This window comes from Jaculus jaculus, chromosome 3 (assembly GCF_020740685.1).
Source record: "Jaculus jaculus isolate mJacJac1 chromosome 3, mJacJac1.mat.Y.cur, whole genome shotgun sequence".
In the NCBI taxonomy this organism is placed as follows: Eukaryota; Metazoa; Chordata; class Mammalia; order Rodentia; family Dipodidae; genus Jaculus; species Jaculus jaculus.
The window spans coordinates 71,344,581-71,357,187 of record NC_059104.1 but is presented as its reverse complement, the minus strand read 5'-3'; positions in this window follow the sequence as shown (position 1 = coordinate 71,357,187).

The following is a 12,607-nucleotide window of genomic DNA, read 5'->3' as shown; positions in this document are numbered from 1 at the left end:
AAGGTATTTTTCATTCATTTTTCTGACTATATTTTCTACATTACTGACTTCCATATCCAGATCCTGAATTGATTTCTTTACTTCATCTACCATCTTGTTTTCTCTTTGAAGTCATTGACTTTTTTTAAAGGTAGACGTTTGAATTTTGGCATTTAAATAATATCTTTTGATTCAATAATTGAGAAGTTATGATTCCTTGGAATTGTCATGTTGCCTTGCTGAATTTTTGTTTTTGTTTTTCAAGGTAGAGTCTTGCTCTAGCTCAGGCTGACCCTGGAATTCACTCTGTAGTCTCAGGCTAGCATTGAATTCATGGCGATCCTCCTACCTCTGCCTCCAGAATGCTGGGATTAAAGGTGTGTACCACCATGCCTGGATTGACTTGCTTTTTCCTGCTTCTTGTGTAACTGTGTTGTAATTGGTACAATTGTTGATTTGGATGTCTCTTTCACTTTGGGGAGGGAGGCAGATTTTCCTAGTAAGCAGTCTAATCATGAGGGCTTCCATCTAAGGAGGAAGTAAAACTTCTGTCACAGCAATAATATCTAACCAAATGATATAGATATATACTTAATAAAATCAACTGATATATCATAGCATTTCTATAGCCATAGAACAAAAAAGGGGAAAAATAATGTAGTATGATTGGAAGTTAAAAATCATTTAGGGTTACAAATATTAAATAAATTAAAGGAAGGCTGAAAGAATAGTGTAAAAATAAAGGAGAAATGAGGCTCACTGAGGCCAGAGGCTGGGAGGCCACAACCCTGATTGAGTCACCCTAATTTCTCCTTTCCTGAAGCTTTCCTAGGTCATACTTCCTGCCAAACAAATACCCACTGAACACAGTGCTTGGTGTGGTAGGGCACCTATGGCAAAAATGCTGGACATCAGTCTGTGGAGCAATAGGGTCAAAGGTGTGAACATAAAACAGTATGAGAATGCAGTAAGCAGTGTGAGCTGAGGTAGAGGAAAGGGCAGAGACAAAGCATCAGGTAAGGCTGGAGGGTATAGCCTACAACCTTAGGAAGGTGTGAATTCAAACCACTCTGGGAACATAAGAAAGGGTATGAGCTCAGGTGAAGAGGGAAAGGCAAAGCACCAGATCAAACACTCAGGCAGGCAGCTGAGACCCAGGCAGGGCCCATGCCCTGGGATGCCCAAGGTCCTTTGTAGTCACAACTATACAGAATAGGTTCTCCTGTGGCTATTGCCACCTTCCCCTTATCTTCCTTCCCCTTGCCATCAAGCTTCATCCATCTTCTCTACAGTGCTGCCCTGTGATGGGAGGCAGCTGGCTTTCTCCTATGGGTGGGTCCCCCCCTTCTACTCTTTCTCTCCAGGGTGATAACTCCATATATGCCCATCCAGGTCCTGATTCTCTCCCCTGTTGACCCCCAAGTTTCATTACAAGGCCTATTCCAACAGGGGAGCCTCACCAGGTATCAACCCTGGAGGACTTCAGCATGCGCACACTCTATGATAAGCTTGAGGACCAGAGTCTGCATGTGGCAACTCAGCTAAGCAGGCACAGGAGGGATGCATTGGCCTTCTACCAGGTCATGGGACAGCAACTTCAGAAGCTCCAGGTTAGTCCCTCTCCTAGACAAGAATTCAGGAAGCACCTACCATTCTTTATGTAACTTGATCCCAGAAGGACCCCACTACTTCTAGGACTTTATGAAGAGCCTCAGCAAAATGGAATTGCAAGTTCTGGGTAGAGGCAAACACTCTATCGTGGAGGCCCACCCTTGTATGGGAACAGACACCAGGCAGAGTGAGGAACTAGGAACTAGCCACGCTACATCTTCTCAGAAGGAACTCTGGCAGCTTGCTCCAGGTGAGAGGCAGGCCTGGTTGTGGTGGTTCAGCAAGTGGAGTCACAGAATTAACTGCCTTTGCCTGAATATGCGACTCACACCTGTCATCCTGTGTAGTACTCAGCAGCTGGTAACAGAGACACACCAGGGTGGGAACCTAAGGATGGCTGTATAGGGTGATGCAGATAGATGAAGGTATAGTTTCAATGTCTTGAGAGGCTCCCAGTGAGACTAAGGAGCTGCCCTGAGAGATAAGTTCACACAGTGTCTGATAGAGGAGGGAGCAGTCCATTCTTCCTGCCCAAGGAAGGACATGGATCCAGGTTTTTTGGGTTGTTGGGTGCTGTTGTCAATACAAGACAACCATTGCCCTATGTGGTTTATTCAATTCCCACAGGGCACCTACCAATGACATGAGAATTCTCTCCATCCATATTGGAAAAAGCTAAAGTTTGAAGATGCCAAAAGACCAACCCAGGGTCAGGATAGAGCCTACTCTCTGCTTACATCCTACACACATTTCCCATGTCCCTCAGCCCTACTCCTGTCTCACGGGCACAGCCTTCCTAGAAGCTCCCATCCCTTCTGAAGAGACAAGTTGACCAGGCTAGCTGCTAGATCACTCCTCTGTTCTTCTGAATATTGCCCACCAGAAAGGGGTGGGTCCTTTGAAAATGTCTTTGGGGCTAAGATCCCTGCACTTGTGTCATTTTTTCCATGACTTTGTTCTTGAGTCACCTTTTTCCTGGCCCCAGTCTCTGTAGATCCTGCCCCTGAGGAGGGGATTGAGAATTGGGTTAGACATACATCAGAAATCCAGACCAGCACATACAGTGGAAGTTGACGCTTCCACGACCTTCTCTAAATACCAAGTCCCCTTGTACTGGTTAATGTATTCCTGGACTAGCACCACTGACCATTGATCATGAGAAGTACCAAGAAAACCTCTTTCTATGAAAGCTGCCCAAGACAATGTGTAAAACTCTGTCCTAATAACTCTTGCCAACCCTTCTCAGTGCTGACAGGACTGCATTTGTAGGATAGGTGAAGCTCGACCTCCATTGTGGGCCATTACCAACTGTAAGGCAGGAAACTCCAGTCATTCCTTGGTGAAGAACCCTCCCCCACCCTACAAAACAACAGGACATGAAATTCCACCAAGCAGGGAAAAGGCAATGATTCCACTCTTTGGGTGAAGGAAAACCTCCCTGGGTGGAGTTCCATTCTTCCTGCTACACAGGATGTGGTGACATCACGTGTGGGGACACATGAGGCTGCAACCAGGGAGCATGGTGAGCACACTTGGAGAAGAGAGAAAGTGGAGGAAGGAGAAGAAACCAAAAACATGTTTACTAAAAAGACAAGCATATCTGTGAACATTTTATAGTTAACACAAGAAAGAAACATAATGAGATGTACAGGAAGGGAAGAGATTGTGTATATTAAAGCATCCATACATGAAGCTCCCACTACATGTGACCAAGGATCTAGCCACATGATGCAGTCCAAGGCAGTGGTCTTCACAGCAATAGAGAAGTAGAGACTAGGCGGTAGCACAAGAGAAAAAGTGAATGAGAAGGTCAGAGGCATGTGATCAACACACAAACCAGGAACCTGGAAATGAGGGATGTAAATGGGGCATCTATACTTGGCTGAAGTGACTGTGTCAGGGTCTTTCTGTTCCGACTCCTTCCCCAGGCTGTTCCACTAGCATCTTTTCCCTGAGCTTCCAGGCAGAGCTTAATGGAGCTATTGCTGCCTTGGCATCTGCACTTTCCCAGTCATGTGAGCCACCATCTGGGGCCAGCAGGAAGGTGAGAGACCATGGGAGCAACAAAACACACTTGTGTAAGCAAAGAAGCCTTCCTGTCACCTGGCCCTGTGGAGCTGAGTGGGCCCCACAGGACCAACACAAATTCATACACTCATGCCATATGCACAATACCATGCCATGCCACACAAGCAACCACATTCACTTGTGCATATCATACATACAAAAACCCTGGAGCCTTGCTCTCTTGGGCTTGCCCAGTACTCTGGTCAGAAGCCCTGAGACTCTGCTTATGCTCATAGACTGAAGTGTTATCTCTTCTTCCCAGGCCCCAAGTCAGCGTGATGAACAGCCTCACTCCACCAGCCCCCATAACTCATCTCTGACAGAAGAGTCTCTGCTCCACGACCAAGAGCACCCAAATGCAAGGTGGGATGGGACTGGACACATGGGCCAGCAGAGGTGCTTCTAAGACAACCTTTAAATCCTTGGCTCTGACTATTGTATTTTTCATAACAGGACTTAATTTGAAGCCTTAAACCTTTAAAATATAACTATAAGCTTTTGGGGCTCCTGTTGTGCCCTTGATACCCCACTATGAAGCCACCCATGTTTACTACAGGATTCAATAAAGATCATTTCTTAGAATTTTTTTCATTCATAGGACTGAGACCACTTTACTTTGCCTAATCTCAGACTTTAAGGTTCAGCCTACCTACACCCACCATGTCTGCTGAATTTATTCAAAAGTCCAGCCAAAATCTGTGATACACTTGTTTGCTTAAGTGGAGTAGTTTTCGAGACATCTGTTTAGAGAGACACTGTCTATGTTCTCTTCATCTACTTTTAATGACAGTAGGTGGTAACAATTGTCTGTTTATATGTACATGGTGCTAAGCGAGTATGCTTTCCAATTTAATCCTCACAGCAGCTATAGGAAGTAGGTGCTTTTCAATAGCTCCATTTTTCTTTTTCAAGGTAGGGTCCCACTCTTGTTGAGGCAAACCTGGAATTCACTATGGAGTCTCAGGGTGGCCTTGAACTCACAGCGATCCTCCTACCTCTGCCTCCTAAGGGCTGGGATTAAAGGCATGCACCACCACGCCCAGCTAATAGCTCCATTTTAAAAGCAAAAAACACAGAGGCTCAGAACAATTAAGTTTCATGCTACATCTAGTCCAGCCCTATGTGTCTCAGAGCCAGCCTGCACTGCTGGTTGACACCTGACTTCCTTTCAGCTCTCCTTAGAAGCTGTGATCAGCCTCTCTCCCACTCACTGCTGTCTTCCTCACTAACGGCACCTAGAAAGTGAACAAATACTGCAGGCATGTGCAGGCAGGAAGGGGAACCTTGGTTTTCTTTCCAATATGATGGGCTAGGAACTCCAGAGGAAAGGACCACACAAGCAGAAGGGAAATTAAGAATATGGAGTTTCAGGGCTGGAGCGATGGCTTAGTGGTTAAACACTTGCCTGTGAAGCCTAAGGACCTCGGTTCGAGGCTCAATCCTCCAGGACCCACATTAGCCAGATGCACAAGAGGGCACATGCATCAGGAGTTTGTTAGCAGTGGCTGGAGGCCCTAGCACACCCATTTTCTCTCTCTCTCTCCCTCTTTCTTTCTCTGTCTGCCACTCTCAAATAAATAAATAAAAATAAACAAAAAAAGAAAAGAAAAGAAAAAGAATATGGAGTTCCAGATTGCACCCTAGACTCTGCCCTACATGCTATACATCCTGAGCAAGAGTATTTTCCAGACCGTCCCATTAGAGACAATAGCACAGTTTCATGAACAAGCATTTGTGGCTGTTTTATTTCTATTTTATTTTATGTTTTGAGAGAAAGAGAGAGAGAGAATTGGCATTCCAGGGCCTCAGTGAATGAAATCTAACTCCAGACGCTTGTGCCACCTAGTGGACATGTGCAAACTTGTGTCTTGTGCTTGCCTCACCTTTGTGCAACTGGCTAACTTGTGACCTGGAAAGTTAAACATGGGTCCTTAGGCTTTGCAGCAAGCTCCTTAACCACTAAGCTATATCTCCAGCCCTGTGGCTGTTTTTGATGCAGGATGCTGTGCAAAAGGGTTTCAGATGGTTAGAAATGAATCCAGACTTTGAAAATGACCACACAATCCAAAGTACATTGACAAGGCAATGTTTACTTCTGCAGAAGGGTGTGCAGCCAGAAAGTGTTTGGGCATCAAGCACATCCACAGGCAGATTGTGGGCCTTTTTATATTCCATAACACATGTAGTATCTTGGGAATGACTCTGAATCAGTGTTTGACCTCACAATCTTACATGAATCACTAAAATATAAAAACATTCAGTTTCTAGGGGAACGGAAGGGAAGATTTAAGAATCCTTTTCCAGGTGCAAAAATAGCAACTTTGCTTCTAAGGATAGTTTTGGCTCTCTTGTTGTCAAGAATGCCTTACTCTGGAAGGGGGCTTCTCACAGAATGGTGGCCTTCCATAACTGAGTTTCTCTATCTTTGACAGAGAAGACAGAATTTCTTTGTTTCTCATATTCTTTACAATTCCCTCTTCTTTTGTTATATATTTTTAATCTTTTAAGAAATTTTGCCCAAATTTTTAATTTTGTTTCTGAGATCTTCAATAGCAATAATTTATTTTTGTAGGACATTGGGATTTGCTTGGTTATGGTTATTTTTATTAGTCTTTGAATCAGTCCATGAACATACAGAATTGTGTATCATTTAATTGTGATAATAACTCTTACAACTATAATAAGAGAGGTTAGGACTGAGGTCATTATAAACCATTGTCATCTATTTCTTAATCTTAGCCAGTTTAGTAGCCAGCTAGTCTTAAAAAGAGCTTTAGTAATTGTACCACCAGGAGCTATATTGTTGGGGATAAAAGTGAAATATTGAATTCACAATATTGTCTCTTTTCTTACAAGATAACTAAGATTGACTCCGGGCATGCTGGCAATATGCATTGGTAAAGGGGATGGCCAATTGGTAAGGTCCCAAGTGATGACTTACCACCTTACCTTCAGAATATGCCCTGGCCATGTTTATGGTGGTAAGGTTTTGTATCACCTCAGAAGTATGGCTGCCTTGGTCACATGTAGACATATTTCCCAACAAATATAGATTTTCCATTAACATTTTTAAGAAAGAGGTAAAATTGGCTCCAAGTAAGAGAGGTGGGATAGGTAAAAGAGGTCTTTGCTTTAAGTCCCTTGGTAGCCGGGAATAGAAAGGACAAAGGCATGACTGATTTCCCCACACCATTTTGTCTTGAAAGAGTAAAATCATGCATTCTACCCCAGGGGGGTCTGAACTTCATTCAAAAGTGGGAGTGGGACCACTTGAAATACTGGTATTCCTTCCATGCAAGCTTTAATTGCTCTTATTTAAAGTACTGACAGTGGACTTCTGGCCAATATGGCAACCACCTAACTGTGTCACACATCCCTGGGAAAGAAAGGCAAGACATTAAGGGTTCACTGGGTCTTTTAACGGAGAGCAATCTACAATAGATTGCCAGTGGGAGGGCACAGAGGGGAAAAACCAGGGAATTGCTAATGCCCTCCCAGGCCGGAAGCACACCCCTCCCTTATAAGCAGCCACCAACCCACAGTCCCAGCTTAAGGAAGCTCCCACACTTAATGTAGGAAAAGAGTCCCAGACCAACATAGTTCCACTTACCTCACTGAAGAGGGGTGATCGCCCTGCTACCCTTGCCCGTGAGTGACCTTGGCCAGGATACGCCTGATGGCCCACTGGAGCTTAGACTCCTTTGATCAATTTGCCTGCCAAATGCGCTCTGCTGCCAATCCCTGCTTGTGCAAGCTTAGCCTGCTCCTCCCTAAAAGGAAGAGTCCAGGACCAGATGGCTTCTCAGCTAAGTTCTATCAAACTTATGGAAGAACTCAAACCAATCTTCCTCAAATTGTGCCACACAATTGGAGAACAGGGAAAGCTACCCGACTCCTTTTATGAGGCTAGTATCACCCTAATTCCAAAACCAGGCAGAGATGCCACAAGAAAAGAAAACTACTGGCCTATTTCCTTGATGAATTTAGATGCAAAGATCCTGAACAAAATCCTTGCAAACCGAATCTAACAACACATCAAAAGCATTATTCACCTTGACCAAGTGGGATTCATCCCAGAAACACAGGGGTGGTTCAACATACAGAAATCTGTCAGTGTAATACACCACAAAAACAAAGTTAAACACAAAAACCACATGATCATTTCAATAGATGCAGAAAAGGCCTTTGACAAGATACAACATTACTTCCTGCTCAAAACATTGGAGAGAATTGGCATGGTTGGTCCATATCTTAACATAATAAAGGCAATATACAAAGCTCCTAAGGCCCAAATAATACTTAATGGAGAGAGACTGGAGTAATTCCCATTAAGATCAGTAACAAGACAGGGTTGTCCACTCTCACCTCTGCTCTTCAATATAGTACTGGAAGTCCTAGCTCCAACAATAAGACAGGAGAAGGAAATAAAAGGGATACAATTGGAAAGGAAGAAGTTAAGTTAGCTCTATTCGCTGATGACATGATTATATATGTAAGAGACCTGAGAGATTCCATCCCAAAACTCTTGAAGGTGATTATCTCCTATAGCAAAGTGGCAGGATACAAAATCAATGCACAAAAATCAGTAGCCTTTCTATATGCAAATGACAAAGATACAGAAAAAGAAATAAGGGACATGATCCCATTTTCAATAGCAACAAAAATAAAATAAAATAAAATACCTTGGAGTAATGTTAACCAAGGATGAAAGATCTATACAATGAAAACTCAAAAACACCCAAAAAGGGAAATTGAGGAGGACTAGAGAAAATGGAAAGACCTCCCATGTTCCTGGATAGGCACCCAGACTTTGGGTCAAACAATTATAGCTACTTGATATTTGACAAAGGCCCTAACATTATAGGCTGGCAAAAAGACAGCATCTTCAACAAGTGGTGCTGGACAAACTAGATAACCATATGCAGGAAAATTGAAACTTGATCCAAACATTTCGCCATGCACTACACTCAAGTCCAAACAGATCAAAGACCTCAATATAAGAACAGAAACTCGACTACTACTGGAAGAAAATATAGGAAACACTTTCCATGATATAGGAATGAAAAAAGACTTCCTGAACAAAACCCCAGTGGCTCATGATCTTAAACAGTCACTCAACCAATGGGATCACATGAAGCTGAAGAGTTTCTTTACAGACAAGCACACAATAAGCAAAGCCAATAGATTACCCACAGAATGGGAAAAAATATTTGCTGGTTATCCAACTGACAGAGGCCTAACCTCTAGAATTTACAAAGAACTAAAAAATCTAAACAGTAAGAAGTCAAACACCCCACTCACAAAATGGGGCAAAGAGCTGAACAGGCAGTTCACACAGGAAGAAATACAAATGGCAAACACACACTTAAGAAAATGTTCATCATCCCTAATCATCAGGGAAATGCAACTTAAAACAACAAAGAGATTCCACCTTACCCTAGTAAGGATAGCAAATATCAAAAAATCAAATGAAAATAAATGCTGGTGAGTATGTGGAGAAGTAGGAACACTCATCCACTGTTGGTGGGAATGTAAGATGGTACACCCACTTTGGAAAGCAACATGGAGACTCCTGAAAAAGATGACTATAGAGATACCAACAAACCCAGTTATTCCCTTACTGGGCATCTACTCTAAAACCTTCTAACCACAGGCCAGAGAGATGTGCTCAACCATGTTTGTAGTGGCTCAATTTGTAATACCTAAGAGCTAGAATCAACCCAGATGTCCATCACTACTAGAAGAATGGATAACTAAGATGTGGTCTATCTACACAATGGAATTCTATACAGCAGTAAGAAAAAATGGCACAATGAAATTTGAGGAAAAATGGTTGAACCTGGAACAGTGAACTTACCCAATCACAAAAAAAAAAAAAAAAAAATCATCACCTAGACTCACTCATCTACAGCACCTAACCTGAATCTTCCCAAGATGCCTTACATACCCAGCAAGTATCTCATGGACTAGACAATAGGATGGGTGGGGAGGGAGGGGAAGGCAATAGAGGGGTGGGAAACACAAATCTAGACTCAAATGGCAATAGTACCATAAAATTCTACTTCGTAAAAGGCAGACCAAATGGCTGTACCTTCACAAGACCCTTAGAGGGAACACCTGACCCACAAGACACTGGAGAAGTTATGATGAAGACTGGCCTTAATCTTTTCTTAGTGGGCACTGACCTGTAACTCCCAGTACCAGCATGTGGCTATCATCCACAATGAGCTTTTGATCAGGGGGACCTACAAGGTTTCCTAAAAGAAAGACAGATTTCTGTCAGAGTACTTGATGACCCACCAAAGGTTAGTGGTAAGAACCTACTGCTGAAGACACCTTATGTAGTTGACACATAAAATGGAATGGCATGGCTGGAAGCTGGAAGAGAGTCAGTCCCCAGACAGTCAGCATGTCTAGTGCCAGAAGGTGCTACATGGGCTACTGGGGGAAAATGACCAATATCTGTCCAAGCAACTCATGGTCTAACCTACTTAGCAGCAAATAACCTGTTGTGATGCTCACACAAGTGCAATAGTGGCACACAGCCATGGTGTGAAACCAACAGCTCTTGATTGGACTAACTGATCCCCTCCGTGGTACGGTACCCATAGCTGGATCTGGGAAATAAGTCAGAAACTTATCCAAACATAAGCCTGCTCTCCATTAACAAGCAACCAGCAATCATGGACTACAAGAGGGCCTACACCTATTAAATTTTCTATTAAAAAAGTAAGGGTGATCTCATTTGTCTGGCACTAACTTACTCTCTGTTGGAGAATCTGCTTCTCTTTTTCCGATAGATGTAGATCCTAAGGAGAAAGCCACCCCATCATACCTGAAAAGGGTCCCAGCTGAAACTAAGAACAACTGGAAAAGCAAGCAAATGTGCTGTTGTCTTGGTGAACCTTTTACCAGCACAAGGGTGAAGGAGATCAACACAGAGAAAAATCAACTCCTACCAAATCAGAGATCCAGAGACCCAGAGGCCCACAACATCTCATCACTGAAGCAGACCAAAAATGAACCCAACATGGCTCAGGGAAATTTTGCGGAAGAGGGGGCAAAAAGAATGTCAGAGCCACATGCTGGGTCATGATATGCAGAGACATTTATCCCACACATAACTGTGGGCTAACTCCAGAATGTTTGACCTATGTACCTCAACAAGGAGGGGCCAGGGGGATGGGGTAGGACATTGATGAGCCTAACAATGGTACCAAATTGACTGTATTCACTGAGTACAAAACTAATTAATAAAGAAAATAAATAAATAAAGTACTGACAGAATATTTAATTCATTCTAATCATGCATTTGTTTCCTCATACCCAGTTTTAACCACTATAGTCTGTCTTACCTCTTTGACTTTTATAACATGTACTTTATCTGTGTCACTCTTATCTTTTGGATTTCTTAATTCAGGGATAGATTGGGTTCAATGACTAACTCTATAGAAAAATGTCCCTAGGGTCCCTTCTGATATTCTCATCTTTGACATATACACCTAAAGCCCATATGCTCTGAGAGTAGATGGCTGTTAATCTAGTTTCTGATGGATTTACTACAAGGAGAGGTGATGTTGCAGGTCCCAAAAGTTCTTTGAGGAATCTCTTGTTATCTTAGATGCTCTTAAGAAAGTTGATAGGGAAAGTATATTTACAATGCATATTCTTCTTTAATATACCTACTATACATCATTTATGTCAGGATATGGAGGTGGTGCCCTCACAGTGAGCTAAAAAGTTGTCTCAAGACAAAATAAAATGTGCATCAAATTGAACAGTTAAGGGAGATTCTGGCTTAGTTATATTAACCACCAAATTCTCTGTTAGCCACATACCTACCAAATTAATACAATTTCAAGTATTTTGATCAGTTCTTATCTTAAAATGACAAAGTTAACCTGTGAAAATCAGAAATATAAGAGCAAGTACTATACAAACATATGCTGCAATATGTGAAGGGACAGTAATAGGACTGTCCATGGGGAGGAAGTCTCCTTTTTAATAAAGAACTTTATTGTATAAATGTATTGAATATTGGTCAAATTCCCATTAGATTATACTCTTAAATTACCTCTCCCATCCCTCACTCTACAAAGGACCCTCCTCAGTGAGGTTCTAGTATTTATTGTGGGATCATGAATGAATCAGTTGGTCTTGGTGGTGGGGGGGGGGACACACCATGCCTCAGAATACACCTTCTCACCCTCTGATGCTTACATTCTTTCTGCCTATACTTCTGCAATGTTCCCTGAGCATTGGTGGATATGTTATAGGTCTCTTTTACTGTTGAGTTCTCTGCAGCCTCTGATTTTCTGCTCTGATAAGTTTTAAATCTCCTCAGGGTCTACTACCATCATCCTGGAGAATGTTCTCAGGCTGGTAGTGAGAGTATAACTCATATTTAACCTACTGTTTCTTCTGTAATTTTCATTGGTCCTGGCAGATGTGATAGAGATGACTCATCTTGTGCTAGGCAGTTGGCTTTCTTTTCTTGTCATTCTGATGTGTCCCAGTATTCACTACCATCTGTAAAAATCAGTTTCTCTAGCAAAGAGTGGGAGCAGCATAGATCAGAGGGGATAAATACAGATATTTAGAAGACTTGTTGACACCATAACCTCTCCTCTCAGTCAAAGAATAGTGGAAGCTTCTCTCTAAACTCTAAAACCTTCCAAGCTTCTGACTTGGTTTTCAGTACCAGGTGTGAATTACCTCACACTGAGTAAATAAGAGAGTAGTTGAATACCTCCATAGCCTGTGTGTCACTATTGCACTAGTATGTACCTCTTGCCTAGATGGTTGATTCTGTAGCTTGTAGGATCCACTGATTGTTCATGCTGCTGGTGACCTTGATCCACCAACACTTCATATAGTACTTTCTGGCACTATGAGAGCTAGCTGGCAAGGAGCTGGCTTTCATCCAAGTTCTTGTATGATCTGTTGATGT